Raw genomic sequence first — 12571 nt, 5'->3', positions numbered from 1 at the left:
TACACGCATTGTGTACAGCTGAGGCATGAAGAATTACAACTCTATGCAGTATGTCTCTCTTGAATGACAGGGAATTGTGTGTGTGTGTGTGTGTGTGTGTGTGTGTGTGTGTGTGTGTGTGTGTGTGTGTGTGTGTGTGTGTGTGTGTGTGTGTGTGTGTTCTGAGTGTGGGGGTTCAGACAGGCCTGCAGTCTTGCTGTCACTGGCCCTTAGCCATAAGCAAGGCCACCCGTCAGCCAAACTAACAGAGGTAAACAATCAGACTTTACCATGTGGAACACAAGGAGAGCCGTCTGTGTGTGTGTGTAGGCGGGGTGCTGTTATTGGATTTTATGGCCTTGTCGCCTTTACTTCCATAAGGGCAGGGCAATTTTTAACCTGGTCACACTCATGCCATCTATTTTAATTGACCTCTCAACACTCTGATATTACTGACCGACCTCAGTAACATCGAGAGCTCAGCAGAATCGCATCAACACTGCATGTAAACTGATGAAAAAATCTTTCATGTCACTCTGAGATGCTTCAGAGATAATACTCATTAAAAGCAATTATATATCCTGCTCAGTACTGAAATAACCAACAAGTAATGCATTTTGTGTAATGCATAATTTAAGAAATTATACTTTGTACATTATATACATTATTTTTGTGATTGAGTATATATATATATAGACAACTTAGACATTTCTTCTTGAGATTCACCCTTTTGCACACCCATTTCTTCCACACAATACTTAGTTCAAATATGTCACCACCTTTTTTACCTTTAATCGTATTAAACAAATGTTTGCTAATATACGTCAAGATCAATATACAAGATGTTCTGAGGTTCAATTTGTTAATCAAAACTGCTCCATGTCAGTGAATGCTGTAATTACCAGCATTTGGATGCTTTTGTGGATCCCTGGCCAGTGTAAAGCTCTGACAGACAGACTGCAATGCACATGGAGGACAGAGGTCAAGAGCTCAATCAGTTTGACTGGCAAAGCCTTGACAAAGACCCTCTCCAGCAGCTGAGAGAAAGAGAGAGACAGACAAGGCATCCAGGCCTGAAGTCCATCAGTCAGGCAGGCAGTGAAGCACCTCTTCAATCAACCTCCATTTACCAGTCCAGACCAAGTTTTCTGCTCTGCCTCCATTCTCACGGCCTGACACCACAGCTGCCATTTATCCAGAACCACCAGACCTCACACAAACACACACACACACTCACACACATTGGGTTTTCATGTTTTATGGGGACTTTCCATAGACAATGATTTTTATACTGTGCAAACTGTATATTCTATTCCCTAAACCTACCCATCACAGAAGCGTTTTGAATTTTTACATTTTCGAAAAACATAACTCTGTATGATTTATAAGCTGTTTACCCAATACGGACCAAAAAAGGACATTTTGTCCCCGTAACATAGGGTTTACCAGGACCACACACACACACACGATGACAGAAAAGACGGATGCTTTGCAGGTGAAAGGGTGCAGTTATAATTAATGATGATTGCATCACTATTACTATTGCTGATATTGCATATATTGTTTCATATATTTCACAAAACTATTAAACGTTACACTATAACTGTCCCCAAATTAACAATTCATCATCTTGTCACCTGGCAGGCAATAAAACAAGCAAATATTTGCTGTGTTTATTAAAATTACACAGATGGCATAAACGCACCTACATGAATCAAACAAATATAATAATATATAAATAACACACCAAAAAAAACAAAAACAGCACTGTTGGCATTTTTTTTCCCAGAGTTTCAAAATGTAGGGTTAAGGAAAAAGTTCAACTTGGTTCAAGTAAAAATGTAATAACGTCACCATTGGTGCATGTGTTTGTTTTAAAACAAGATTTGAATCAGACTATGCTGCTCATCTCCTGTGATGAAAATCTCCATATATTCCATTAGCGAGTCGACTGACACCAGGTCAGAGCCGGAGCGCCTCTGAACAAACTCTTTGAAGTGTGTTCAGTGCCGTATTCAACAAACCGTGAAAAGGCCTTGTCCTTACACACGGGATGATAACACATATTCACAATGTTGTCTGGTCTTTGCTTCTGTCAGGAAAGTTTTGCCAACTCTACAAACTCTCTTCAAAGGCAGCATGACAAAGAAAGCACAAACACATTCAAAGACACCTGAGTTCCACCCCCAGACAATGAATTCACAGATTTCTCCTTCATTCTGGGGGAAAAAAGAGAGGTAGCGACATCAAATATTCATTCTGAGGGCATAAGAAACTGTAAATTATACATACTTCTTCTGTGTATTTAAAAATATGCCACGATATGATTAGCATTGATATTTGGGTACAAATGACAAGCGGGTCTCCGACTCACGGTGGCGTCTGGGCCTGAGACTCTGTTCTTTTGGGTTCCCCCTCTAGCACATTGTCATTGGCGTGTCTCATTAATGTTTAAAGCCGAGCCGCTTTTAATTGTCAAGCCTCTGACAGGTTGATGGGAATGAGGTGGAAATTAACTTTCCGCTGCCATGCATAATGTAATTTGGGAGGCCGTTGCCGGTGCGCTGAAAGATTGAGACGGCCCTGGACGTCAGCCGTGGAAGTTATTATTTAAGCTTTATTTTAAGTGCTTGCAAACTGTGGATCTAGGTCATGAGTGACAGGTGGATCTCAAATGTGTTCTGCAAAAGGCCTGTCTGAAACTTTTAGATTAGTACAGAGAGACATGCATCAAAATAAATGAAGTTAAATCAATAAATATATGCTGTAATTTTAGCCTAATTAGAAACTTAATGATCAAATAAAAGGCAAACTCAGGTATTAGGCTTTCACCAGCAACAGAAAACTGCAACCATAATTTTGAACTAGAAGCTAAAGTTTGTAAACAAACTTTGATGTTGGCCCAAACCTTGAACTGGGAATCGAACTCGCCTTGTGTACAGCTGCGGAAAATGTATTATTTTGCAAGCTCGGCTCTCTGTGTCAAAAAAAAAAAAAAAAAAAAAAAAAAAAAAACAGATACTGAGCCCTGAATTGAGCGGTTTTGCCTTTTGTTGTGGTTGAATTGTGTGAAACTGCTTAAAGGATTAGTTCACTTTCAAATTAAAATTTCCTGATAATTTATGTCATCCAAGATGTTCATGTACTTCTTTCTTCAGTCAAAAAGAAATTAAGGTTTTTGATGAAAACCTTCCAGGATTATTCTCCTTATAGTTGACTTCAATGGACCCCAAATGGTTGAAGGTCAAAATTACAGTTTCAGTGCAGCTTCAAATCGTTCTATGCGATCCTAGATGAGAAATAAGGGTCTTTTCTAGAGAAACCGTTGCTCATTTTCTAAAAAAAAAAAAAAAAATGTGTATACATTTTAACCATAAATTCTCATCTTGAACTAGCTCTCTTCTTCTCTATTTGAATTCCAGCAGTATAGATGCTGCTAAGTGTATTACTGCCCTCCACAGGTCAAAGTTTGAACTAAATTGTCATATACAATATGCTAGTGCAAGTATATAACAATTAGTTCAAACTTTGACCTGTGGAGGGCAGTAATACACTTAGCAGTGTCTACACTGCCGCAATTCTAATAGAGAAGAAGAAGAGAGCTAGTTCAAGATGAGCATTTATTGTTAAAATGTATATATATTTTTTTTTTTTTTTTTTAGAAAATGAGTGATAGTTTCTCTAGTTTAGACCCTTATTCCTCGTCTGGATCGTGTAAAACGCTTTGAAGCTGCAATGATACTGTAATTTTGACCTTTTGGGGTCCATTGAAGTCCACTATATGGAGAAAAATCCTGGAATGTTTTCATCAAAAACCTTTTTTTTTTTTTTTTCGACTGAAGAGAGAATGACATGAACATCTTGGATGACATGGGGGTGAGTAAATTATCAGGAAAATTTTAATTTGAATATGAACTAATCCTTTAAACATTTAAAATGGTAAGAATTTCAACACATACAATTAGCAAACTTTCATGAGGATGGAAGAAAAAGTGATCAGGCTTCAGGGCAGGCTTGTCGCCATGGGGGCTGGGCTCATTAGGGGGCAGTGCCCCGCTAGATGACACAATGTGCCCCCCTAAACGTATGGTCATTCAGCAAACTTCCTATTAAAAGCAAAAACCTTATTTCAGTGGTTTTGGCCATTCATGTATTCCAGAATGAAATGTCTTCAGCAGCATTTACCTCAGGAACACTACCTCTATAACAGTAACTTTAAATAACACATTATCTTCAGAAATATGAATTAGAAATTAGGCAGATGTGTGTAAGGCTGGCCATGGACTTGAGACTAGTGTGAAATCTTCTCACTCAAACCGCTGCCTACCTCCTGCTGCTTCTGATTTAGAGGGAAAAGCTACATATAACTACTGGTCTAGGATCAGTTTTCAGCGTAATATTAGCATATTTGTGTTTGCGCTCTGAAGAATAACAAGGCTTTGCAAATGTGTTTTTGCAGCGTTGAGCAATATATGCAATCACAAACAAATCTGTTGATTTCTTGAACGCAATGACCAATCAGAGGTGTTTAAAGGGTGAAGTAATTAGTAATTAATTACTCATTAATTACTAATTACTTCAAAGTTTCATGTCGTTCCACACCCATGAGACCTTCGTTCATCTTCGGAGCACAAATTAAAGGTCCCGTTTTTCGTGGTTTTTTGAAGCTTTGATTGTGTTTATAGTGTGCAATATAACATGTGTTCATGTTTCGCGTGTAAAAAAAACACAGTATTTTTCACATAATTTACTTATCTGTATACCGCTGTTTCCACTGTCATAAAAACGGGCTGATGACTTCCTTGTTCTATGAAGTCCCTCCTTCAGAAATACGTAACGAGTTCTGATTGTGCCAGCGGTTCCTGTGTTGTGATTCGCCAGCTCTGAGCGCATCTTGCCCGGAAAGGTCACGCCTCTTACCATAACGTGGAGATGCACGCGCTCAGTGTTATTGTAAACATGTCTTTAATTTTACCCTATCAATTTGAGCCGGAATCAGACCCGGTGATTGGACTGCGGGATGAAAATAACAGCGTTTCGACGCCATGGCGACAAACACACTCTACAAACGCAACTCTTGTGTATTCCTGTGGGCGGAGGTTAGTCAAAAAACTGTTTTAGTGACGTCATTAAAGAAGGAAGTAGAGGGATGTAGTCCAAACTGGCCGTTCGATGTAGGCGACTTCTGTTAAATAAAATATCTCGCTTGGCATTGAACTTTGAGCTTTAAAATTTTACAGATTTTATTTATACTCTAACAACAACATTACACACTAACTAAAGTTTGAAACATGGGATCACGAAGAACGGGACCTTTAAGATATTTTTGATAAAATCCGATGGCTCAGTAAGGCCTCCATTGAGAGCAAGATAATTAACACTTTCAGATGCCCAGAAAGTTACTAAAGACGTATTTAAAACAGTTCATGTGACTACAATGATTCAACCTTAATGTAATGAAGCACCAAAAAAACAAAATATCGACTTTTTTCAACAATATCTAGTGATGGGCGATTTCAAAACACTGCTTCATGATGCTTCGAAGCATTATGAATCGTTTGTTTTGAATCATTGGTTCGAAGCGTGTATCAAACTGCCAAAGTCACGCCCCCCAGTGGTGAACTATTGAAATTCTGAAACACTTATGACATAGGAAGCCTCATTTACTGAAATCATGTGACTTTGGCAGTTTGATACATGCTCCGAACCACTGATTAGAAACAAACGATTTGTAAAGAGTTGCCTCATGAAGCAGTGTTTTGAAATCACCCATCACTAGATATTGTTGAATAAAGTTGTTAGTTTTTTGGTGCACAAAATGTATTCTCGTTGCTTCAGTACACTAAGTCCTTACTGAGCCATTGGATTTGATCAAAAATATCTTAATTGTTCCGAAGATGAACGAAGGTCTTATGGGTGTGAAACGACATGAGGGCGAGTAATTAATGACAGAATTTTTGGGTGAAGTTAAGGGTTTAATCCCAAAAGCCCAAAAACATGCAGTTAGTGGATTCTGGGTTCTGGACACTGGCAAATATCCCCTCATTATAACAAAAAATTATGTAAATAATAGATTCATTGTGCAGTCAGTTTGATTTATTGTTTAATATAGTGTTTATGTTGTGAAATGTGGCCTAGGTTGTGAAGTGGCAAGTAACTTAAAATTATTTCAAGGAAATCTACTTAAATGTGTTTTTAACGGGAATCGCACCTCACCCTGGAGTTGGCTATGATCAGAAAATTCATAGTTAACGCATTATTACACAAAACGGAACTTGAAACATAATTAGACTATATATATATATATATATATATATATATATATATATATATATATATATATATATATATAAAAATTACAATCACTCGGAGACCCACTGCCTTCAACTATTTTAATGGTGAGTACACAAAGTCAATGCTAACAATGTAGGCTACATATTTTTATTGCTAGGTATGTATCGTTTTTATTATTGTGTTGTTCGAGGAATTAATTGAAAAGCTTTTGTGTTTGAAAAGTATATAGGCATAATGCAAAAGTATTTAGTTTTTTTGGTTTAGTTTGGTCTAAATAGGATGGACTTTCTTGTGTTTGTGTTAATATAGAACTTGGTCTATTTCATTAATAATAAATACAGGATGTTTTTGTGTTGGTGAAAGTCTGTTTCTCAGATCATAAAAATATGTGCCCTGTGTCTCACAAAACAGCTTGCGAGCCCTGAAGTGAGCTGTTTTGAATCAATACTAAGAATCTAGATGGTATAAACAAAGACAACTGCTTCTGAATATTTCTGTGTGACTGGATCTTCCGTGTCACATGATCCCCTCAAGAAGCATTTCTGATTATTATCAATGTTGAAAACATTTTTATAATATAATATTTTTTACTTATTTGAAATCAAAATCGTTTGTAACATTATAAATGCGTTTACTGTCACTTTTGATCCATTTAATTCATTTTTGCTGAATAAAAGTATTAATTTCCCTCAAGAAAACCCCCTAAAAAAGCTGTGGAGAAAACTGAACTAACAAAAACTAACTAGGTCAACAAAAGTAATATCACACCTGCGGGAAAAAAATCCTTTCCAAAAATCTTGCGTTTCTGATCAAATGAGAGAACTCTTGGTTAAAGGTAACGGTAGTTATCTGGTCAAGGTGTAAGGAGAACAACCTCACAGTTCAACACTTAAACTCCCACTGAGGGTCTCTCTCTCTCTCTCTCTCTCTCTCTCAGAGTCAGGGAGGAGGCCCGTGACGCGTTACCCTTCGTCGTGTTCATTTTAGCATCAAAGCGTACCTCACATGCATGCCTGCGGCTCGCTCTGTCTTCCCCCTCCCCCCGCTGATGCTGTCTGACTCGTCTGCATTCTCCTGTTTATGAATGATTAATAGATGACAGATCTGTTTTATAGGCACATCATGGGCTGAGCTTTCACAGTGTCACTTTTGACATCGATGCCACAGGGAGGAGAATCGGCCCAGCTATCTTTCTCTCTCTCTCCCTCTGTCTCTTACTCCCTTTTTTTCTTTTTTTCCACAGCTGTGTGACAGTTTAAAGATAAATCATTGAAAGCAATGTCGTTTGCTTCTCAAAACTACATCTCTCATGTCTGAAGACCCACCAGACAATGTCGTGACAGAGGAACATGCCGTTTTAGGTGTGACACAGGTCAGATATTTTTTAAAAGGAATAATTCATCCAAAAATGTTAATTCTGTCATTATTTACTCACCCCCATGTCAGTCCAAACCATTATGATATTTTTCTCAAGCTCCTAAAAATAAGGTTAAAACGAGTTAATTCGGCTCTTCTGAATGCTTCTGAAGTCATATTATAGGTTTGACATCATCAAGGTCAAATTCATCAAAAACTTTTTTTAAAAAAAGCTCCTCTAAATGGTTTTAAGGTCATTTTATAGTAATATCATGGGGGTAATATCATCCTTCATACATGTTCTTTGAAAAAAAATCAGTGTTATTACAGTTTTTTTTAGCTTTATTAATATTTGGGATTTTTTTTTTTTATTAATATTTTTGGAATTCTTTTATTTTTATATTTAAAAAATTATATTTTATATTTTTCTATTTGAACATATTTTAAAACATTTTTTTAATAAGTTTTTACATTAATTTTAGCTTAATTTTTTCATTATTTTGTTAGGTGCTTTTGTCATTTTTTTTAATATTGCTATTTAGGTTTAATTTATATTTATTTCAGTTTTAGTAAGTTTTAGTTTTTATTTATTTCCTATTTTTCATGTTATTTTCATTTGATTTGATTTGATTTGATTTTAATTTTATTGATATTTCATTATTTTATTTTATTATTTTTATTATTATTTTTGGAATTCTTTTATTTTTCTATTTAAAAATTGTATATTTTATATTTTTCTATTTAAATATATTTTAAAACATTTTTGTATATATTTTTACATTAATTTTATCTTAATTTTTAATAATCTTATGTGCTTTTGTCATTTTTTTTTTAAATATTGCTATGTAGGTTTAATTTTTATAATTAATATTTATTTCAGTTTTAGTAAGTTTTAGTTTTATTTATTTCCAGTTTTCATGTTATTTTCATTATAATTTATTCTATTTTTATTTCATTTTATTGTATTTCATTTCAATTTTAATTTTATTTAATTTTTTTCATTTACTTATTTATTTCATTTCATTTTTATTGTATTTCATTTTTTCATTTTATTTTATTTCATTTTATTATTTAATTTTTTCATTCATTCATTTATTTCATTTTATTTCATTTTGTTTATTTTATTCTCACTTCATTTCATTTTATTTCATTTTAGCTTTATTTCAATTAAAACAGAAATATTTTTTATCAGTTTTAGTTTAGTAGCCAACGATAATAACCCTGGTGAAAATATTACATCACAGGGGTTTCTAATTATTTCATTTATTTTTAATCATTTATTTATTTATTTTTAAATGTATTTATTTACTTATGTATGCTGAATGATTCCTCTAAATCTTTAACAAACGAGCATTGTTTTATTAACTGCAGCATACGCAGAACAGCATGCCGGGAATGTGGAAAGCCTAATTTTTTTCATCTTCTACACATGTCACAAAGTTGACATTAATTAGTAATGCAAAGTGAAAGTAAAGGACAACGACAAAGCAATTAGACTCAGTCGCTCTCGAACGTTCAAAAGCAAAGAAACGAGCGTCTTGATTGAAGGAGCTACATAACCATGGCCGCATATGACAGCGCAGTCTTGATGTGTTCACACACCATAATGGCACCGAGTCGAACAGCACAGACGCTTCATTAGAGGGCCACCCTTCTGAACATCTCCAGATCTCCAAAGTTACAGCAGTGAAGGGTGCATCATGTCTCAGAGATGTTTTTAATCTCTTTGTTTTTGAGATGAAGTGAATTTGGCAGACCAGGCTATCGGAACATTGCCTCTCTAAGTTGCAGTTAGGCTGTCGGCCCCCGCGGGACCTCGCCGTGCCACTGACAGATAATTGCTAATTGTTAGAGGCGCAACCTGGCACAATAACGGCTTCGCACACGACCCTTCTGACGTTCCCTGGCTGGTTTTGTTTGCCCCTTCTCTTTCCTTTCATACTTCCTCTAAGATAGTACAACTATAATAAGGCCACATTTGTGGGAGCCACTTGTATCATTTGTCCTTTCAAATGTTATTAAAACATGAGATTCACTGTCCTGATATATTTTTAACTGTGTTAATGCATTTTTGGCTTGTCACCCGCTGACAGCGCCACTACAGTCTGCGGCGAGCCACCAGGGAAATTTACATGCATTTGAATTTGCACTGCCAAGCCCTGCCATCTCCCCCTGACAGCCTATTTAGCTGGGTGATAAGTTAATCTGGGTCTAGCTCTGAGGGTGCTGCTCTTAGTCCAGAATCTTCTGTGGGAATCACTATGAACTCAAGCACTGACTGACAACCAGAGACTCCTGAAATAGATTGTTATGTACAAACTACAAAAAGGAACTAGAATAAGAGGAACTGTGTTGTTTGTGCCGAAGGATCCGGTGGGATTCTGCTGGACAGACGTGACAGTCTGGAAATGTAACCGAGGGGAGCACATGCCAGTTTTCTTACTTGGATTTATTTATTTATTTTTTGAAGATGACCTAAAACTCAATTGCAGAGACAATTTTCCCAAAAATTAGATGTTTTAAATCTCTGTTTTTGATACAGTTCCTTCTGCTAAGAGAATTCACTAAATTTAATTGTTACTAATATTAATATTTTTATTATATAATCTGAAATGCTAATTTAATTACCCTTATAAGCATTTGCCATAATATCCACAAACACAAAGATGTAAAAACATAATCATTTTATATGGGATCTACATCACACTGTATAAGTCTTTATTTATTATTTTATTTTTTTATTTTATTTAATCAGTCGCTAATACTAAATTGTTACAGTTTAAAATAAATGTAGTAATGTGATTTAATATTATTATTACTATTATATATTTTTTAATTTGGTTTTATCCTCGCAAAAAAGTATGACAATATCTACAAAAACATAAAATATAATTTAAAATTGGATCTACACACTGTATAAGGTGCTTCATTCATTCATTCATTATTTTATTAATTCATTCATTCATTCATTCATTTAATCAATCAGTCATTGAATAAATCATTAAATCATTCAATAAATCAATCATTCATTAAATCAATCAGTCATTAAATCAATCAATCAATCAATCAATTAATCAATCAGTCAATGGCTACTCTTAAATTGTTACAGTTTTCAATAAATATTGTAATACAAAATATATTTTTTATTTTAATACACAAAAAATGTGTAAAAACATAATTTAATATGGGATCTACATCACATTGTATAAGTCTTATTTATTTGTTTATTTATTTAATCAGTCGCTAATATTAAATTGTTATGGTTTCAAATAAATGTAGTAATATGATTTATTATTATTATTATTATTATTATATACTATTTAATTTGGTTTTATCCTCACATAAATTATGACAATACCTACAAAAAAACATATAAAACAATTTAAAATGAGATTTAAATCACACTGTATTAGGTGCTTCATTCATTAATTCAATCAATCAATCAATCAGTGGCTACTCCTAAATTGTTACAGTTTACAATAAATATTATAATATGATATCTTTTTATTTTTTATTTTAATAGACTATTTCATTGTGGTTTTACCCTACAAATAACATGTAAAAACATAATTTAATATGGGATCTGACTGTTTATCTATTTGTTTGTTTCTTTGTTTATTACATTAGTGGCTAATACTTAATTGGCAGAGTTTACAATAAACATAGTAATATGGTATTTATTATAATATTTTTTATATTTTTGTAATATTTTTTAGATAATTTCTCCATAAAATACAATTAAAACAATTTAATATGGAATCAGCATCACATTGTATAAGAAGCTTTCGTTATTTCTTTATTTTCTTTAGTAAATTACCACAGTTTACAATAAATATAGTATGCTAAGGTTTTTTTTTTTTTTTTTTTTCAGAAAATGTGGTCAATTTTGATGGATAGATACAAAGGAAAAAGTAATCAAAAATTAATTCATATCAATAATTAAAATAAATCATGTAAAAGAAAGCATGTAAACCTTTGCTTGTTTTGTACCTGGGAAAAAAAATGTGGCTACACATCATATCAACATCCGGAAGGTGTCAACCAGAAAGTGTGTCCCCGTTGGGCTTTGGGGTTTCAGAGGTTAAATCAGATTGACGTTGACAGTTTTCAACACTGTATACGTTCCCACGGCCCGATCAGAAAGAATGGACGCTTTTTGTCACGGATCAGGTGGCACGCTCCGTCTAGAGAGAGATTTAGAGATAGACAGAGACAACATCGGATTGTAGTTAATAAGAAAAAAAATGAAGGAAAAAAGAAAGAAAGAAAGAAAGAAAGAAAGAAAGAGGGAGCATAAGCGCATAAGGACTGTGTCTGGAGGTGTTGAACTGAGTGGTTCCAGAGGGACCCGGTGACCCCAAAGTAGTCTGGGGTCAGAGGTGAAAAACAGGAGAAAGTCACCTCCGGGGTCGGCCGCGTACCTTACACGGCAAATTTAAAACAGACCTCAACTCTGAGAGATGCAACCTGGGATAGTTGTCCAGTCAGCAGCGAGAGAAATATCTCTCTTTCTGAACGGTGTTAAGATGCATTTTGTGGGGTTAACCAAACACAGACTCACCGTTGCGTTTTTCAGAGCTTGTCAGTCGAGCGGAAGCCACGCAATGCCGAGTTCTTCTTCCATAAATGTCGGCGAGATGCCGGATAGACAGCAACCCTCATGAGAGGCAGCATTTCATCTTTCCTGGAGTTAAAGTACAATTTGGTTTGGCTGGCAGTGAGCGCATGTGAGGGGGAGCCACTCTTGCCGGGGCCGTTTAACACTCCACTGCCCTGGTGAGAAAGACAAGCACATGAAAAGAAATCAATTAGAAGTAACAAGCAAGGCCTTAAACACGGAGTCCTCCGCACAGGCCAGTGAAGAGGAAAAGCAGAGCGAACGGACGCACGCCGCAGCTTCATCTTTTTCTCGGAGAGAAACAAAAACTGCTCGTGTAGCTTT

At 35.1% G+C, this 12571-nt stretch overlaps 1 long non-coding RNA gene across 1 annotated transcript in view; it reads right to left on the bottom strand.

Moving 5' to 3' along the window:
• LOC125255773 overlaps positions 1-12571 on the bottom strand; it is a 25393-nt gene extending 12822 nt beyond the window's left edge. Inside the window, exons 1-2 of the long non-coding RNA XR_007181994.1 lie at positions 12191-12571; positions 11620-11813 (exon numbers count right to left, since the gene is read on the bottom strand). This is a non-coding gene — a long non-coding RNA (uncharacterized LOC125255773). The remainder of the gene's footprint in view (positions 1-11619; positions 11814-12190) is intronic.

Source organism: Megalobrama amblycephala, linkage group LG20 (genome assembly GCF_018812025.1).
Source record: "Megalobrama amblycephala isolate DHTTF-2021 linkage group LG20, ASM1881202v1, whole genome shotgun sequence".
NCBI lineage: Eukaryota > Metazoa > Chordata > Actinopteri > Cypriniformes > Xenocyprididae > Megalobrama > Megalobrama amblycephala.
The sequence above is the reverse complement of the archived record's forward strand: the minus strand, read 5'-3'. Positions and strand labels throughout refer to the sequence as shown.